General features: G+C 42.9%; 1 long non-coding RNA gene across 1 annotated transcript; it reads left to right on the forward strand.

Moving 5' to 3' along the window:
- The first annotated feature begins 2492 nt into the window (after positions 1-2492).
- Positions 2493-4235, forward strand: LOC146588230 (uncharacterized). Its single transcript, XR_014897454.1, has 3 exons — positions 2493-2643; positions 2767-2876; positions 3625-4235. It is a non-coding gene; the product is annotated as an uncharacterized LOC146588230 (long non-coding RNA).
- The last annotated feature ends 272 nt before the right edge of the window (positions 4236-4507 follow it).

The raw sequence follows: 4507 nt of genomic DNA on the forward strand, positions 1-4507 counted from the left end.
GGAATGGACATTTGATCTGAGAAGAGATGCATACTATGAAAAACACATCCATAGATTTTAGGTTAAAGAGATGGATGTGTCTTGTTGTTCACCTTGCTTCCACTTTAATCAATGACAAGGGAAGGTCATCTAGTTGTACAATAAAGACTGATAGACTGTTACTTTTCATCTTCCTGATCTACTCTGAGGATTAAAAACCAGAAGTTTATTATTTGTTTGTCAATGAGAAAATCCTTGTGTCAGTAAATACAGTTGTCTATGGTTTTCCACAAATAAATAAGGTTTGTATGGGATGCTGTAATTTAAATGGTATTGTTGATATTGTGATAGTATTGGAGTGACTTGAGTTTATTCTAGAAATGATTGTATCTGGTCTGATAAAAGAATATAATTTGAATTTAGAAAGAGAAAAAAGGAGTATAATGCTGGAGTTTGCAGATCAATGATCTCACTGTGGAAGCTGTTGTAGGTCAGCAGTGTAGATCTTCAAAACTCTGAGCATGACCTATGTTGTAAAATAATCAATGGGCAGGACTCCAACCTAAGACAGGTTGGAGTATATTCACAGCAAGCTACTTATAAAAAGGGGCATTAACGCATTATATGTATTCCTTGTTTTTCTTTGTAACTGTGCTCTATTTTACAAAGATTTCYCTAGTAAGGTACACTGGAGATAAGCACTGCAGATGCCTTCATCAGCAGAGAGGAAGTAGAGGCAATTAAATGCTTGCATGCTGTGAAATCTCTGGGTACCAACAGTTTCTGCATAGAATTTTATAACGTTTTAAGGAACAATTGGTTTCTGTGCTATGTTAAGCAAATGCAAACAGTTCTTGAAAGAGAACAGTTGTTTGGTTTTTCTGAAACTGGCTAAAATCCTACTGATTGCATATGGATTTCTATTTTTATTAGCTGATAGCAAGATCTTGGTGTCAACCTGCCTCCTTCAAACCCAAGATTTATTTATTTATTTATTTATTYATTAGCGCGCATCATTCRGGCCCTGACAAGGGAGAGGCAGACTTCTGACAGCGCAGGGAGAGAATCTGGGGCAGAGCTGTGTCTGGTACTGGCCTCCATCAAACAGGAGGGGAAAACACAAAAGGACAAAACTGCATGCCTTGATCTGAATTGAGCAGGCTCTCTTGTAAAAGCAGCAAGTGAGGGGATGCTTTTTTTTTCTTTTCTTTTTTTTTCCTCCTCTCTCTCTCAGTTCCCTCCCTCCTATATCATGAGACTGAGCAGGGAAAGAATTCTTTTTTTTTTTTTTTTCTTTAAAGGTACGAATAATAAAAATAAATGAGATAATCTGCCCGAAGAAAATCCAATTCTACGTGGGAAGCAGGCAAAGCTGTCCTATGGGAGTTTATTTTTTGCCTTCAGAAGGCAAATTTCATCATGCAAATTCTAAAAGCCAGCAGCCRTTAAAGGGGAAGGGAAACAACAAAATGCGGTGTTTTCTTGTCGCTTTGGACCRATTATTTTTCCAGTAGCTGCACTCCTGTGTGCAATTTTTTGGTTGCAAATATTGCCTGTCCAAAACGCGAATTTTGTTTCCAATATGTTTCCCTGTAGCTCCCCCTTCCACCTCCCGTGCCTGAGCCCCTGCTCCCAGCTGCCATCTGGTGGGTGCTGGCAGAGAGCAGGGGACTTCAGCAAGCGAGGTTCAGACGTGCCTCATACTCCGAGGCGGCCARAGGAGTGGGAGTCTCTTCTGTTTTCTGCATTGGATGAAGTGTAAATAAAGTAAGCATATATGCGTATTTGTATATATCTTAGTACGGTGCTTAAGCTGTTTGATTTAATGCTACCTGTGAATCTATTGCATCAGGAACTCGTGGATTAACTTGTTAAAATAGTCTCATTAACATAAACAAAACTCCTGAAAACAACAGGGAGTGAAATAGTTGTGCAGTGTTACTGAATTTCAAAGTGTTGAGTTTCTACATCTGTAATGTCTGATTCTAGTGTTGTTTCTAGAGTCTTATGCTCTGTTCACCAACTCCCTGTACTTTACTGTAAGATGTAGGATTTCTGGTGCATTTCTGAAAGACCCAACTACTGAAATCAAGATATTTGCTTTGCCATTTCCTCCTTTCTGTTCTCTTTCTGTTTTTTTTTTCCTGTCTGTTGCAAAGGAAAAGTTGAAAACACAAAAGCAAGTAAACCTGCAAGGCTTAGAAGTAAAAGGCAAACAATATATTTTTTAATAACTTAAAGACAGCCTAGCACTTCTTGTTTGGCATGATGCATAGTTTTTTGACCTCTCTTCATACTTGACGTCTCACCACAAATTCCAYCTTGCTCCAACCGGAAAAATGCCATTATGACTGATGGCTTTAAAAAGGCACCCTTGTAACCCAGGGTTATGGACGCAGTAGTACCCAACACACTTTCTTTAGATGACTACCAAATCCCTTTCTCGCCAGCTCTGGTGCCATCACCCTTTTCCTGAGCAGCGGTGGACCTCTGCGCTGCGGCAGGGCAGCCCTGCGGGACCCGGGGGAGCGCGGTTTGGTTCGGCTCGGCGCCCCGGGGGCTCCCAGGCCGGCGGCCGCTGGCACGGGCAGCACGTGCCCTGGAGCGGGATGCAGGAGCGCCGGGCTGGCGAGAGGCAGGGCCCCTTCATGGTCGGGGGTCTAGGTAGGTGGTCTCCGAACATGCCAATATATGGGAAGATGACTGAAGAGAAGGTTTCRGGAATGTGTGGGGAGCTTGTTTTAGAGCCCAAAAGACCAAAAATGTAATCGCAGTATCTACCTGCAGACTGAAGAAAAACGTAGAAATGGAATACGTGATCAAACTGGAGCGAGAACAGCCAGAGAAATGGAGAAGAATTTTCCTGAGAGGCATATGTCACAAGAACTGCCAAAATGGTCTGTCTTTTTAATTTCTTTTTAACTAAAAAAAGCATATAAACTTAGCACCTAACACAAAAAATAAATTATCACARTAAAATAAAATTCTCATCAGCAAAATGTAGATAATATTTCATGCCATTCCATAATTATTCTTGACAGCTGTTTTTAATTTGGCCCAAGCACTGGCAAGTGGGCTTTGCAGGCATCGTGACATGAGATCTAGACCTGGGTAGTTCATTTCAGGCATCACAGAGAGGGCACAATAGGAGGGAACATGATGAAAGCACAGAAAACAACGAATAGAGCTGCGCATGGTTGGAGTTCATAATTTTATAATAAATCTTGTGGTATTTTGTGTTTTGCTTAAAGCCTTAGCTCCCAGATTCATGTAGTAAATGAAAACTGAAGCTTTCATAATGGAAAACAAGTTTTTAGTGTTCACGATTGCAAAAAGACTGAAACTAATACTGAACAGAAAAGAAGCTAGAATATATCATTTTCAGAGCCGAGTTTGTAGGAGTTTTAACTCAGAAACAGGAATCTACGTTCTCACTCCAAAAACAATCCAGAGGCATAAAGCTAGGACTTGAACCTCCCGCCASAGCTCGGGTCTGTATCTAAAAGGCATCTAACCATTAACTGCTTAAACAGGTATCGCCGAGTCCTTTATCCCCGCCTTCTCCTGCCCTTAGCGACGTTCCCTTAGAATCTCGAACGTAACTTGACTTTACCCTGTATTTCGTTCTGCTTTTTGCTTTGGCAGCTGCTGATTAGACCCGACGCTGATTCCAGCAGACTTGCTTTCTGATCTGGAGTAACTCTGCTTCGTGCCAAGCACCGCCGCCCCGTGCGGAGCCACCCGGCTTTCCTCCTCGTGGTAGCGGAGAGCAGAATCCGGCCCGTTGCTCCCTGCCTCTTTGTCCRTGGCACGGCAGATTGCAGCGTTGGTCTTGCTTATTTACCTCCCCATCTCCGTAAACTAGCAGGACCTGAAGCAGGAGGACACCGCTCTCCTCATGAGAACGGTCAGGCCCGAGAAAGCCCAAGTGCAGGGGTGGTCGCCCTCCGCAGCGTTTGCCGCTCGAGCCCGGGCTGCGGAGGGAGCTGAGCCTCCCGGGAGCCCGGGCTCCCGCTCCCGGCTACCCACGCCATCGGGAGAACTTCCCACCAGTGACTCTGCTTCTCAGGAGCACCGGGAAAATGTTCGGAGAGATTATAGGAATAAGCCTCCTTTTTCTTCGTGTGGTATTTCCCACAAGTTGTTCATTGCAAGGTAACATCGAAGGTCTAAATTGAAGTAATAATAGTAAATCAAAGAGAAAATATTCCTTTTGAACCCTTTCTCAGCTTTTACTAGGGTTGARTTTTGGCTTATAAAATGCTCCTTGAGCAGATTCACTATGTCACTGGCCTAGTGAGAGCTGGTACTTCTTTGTTCTTCTGCTGCACCATGAAGGTTTTGCATTACTTTTAGGAAAAAACTTATGCATGAGGAGTTACTGAAATTCCCCGTTTTCAGGGAAAATATTATGAGGGTCCTTTTAATTCATCATTCTTTTCCTCAGTATCCTCATGGCAAAACACAGTGTGTACTTGGGAAGTTCTACTGCACTCTGGAAGGTACATTAGGAGTACCTAATGTACTA

The sequence above is a fragment of the Rhea americana genome, unplaced genomic scaffold (assembly GCF_003343005.1).
Source record: "Rhea americana isolate MKP2758 unplaced genomic scaffold, rheAme1 scaffold_53, whole genome shotgun sequence".
Taxonomy (NCBI): Eukaryota; Metazoa; Chordata; class Aves; order Rheiformes; family Rheidae; genus Rhea; species Rhea americana.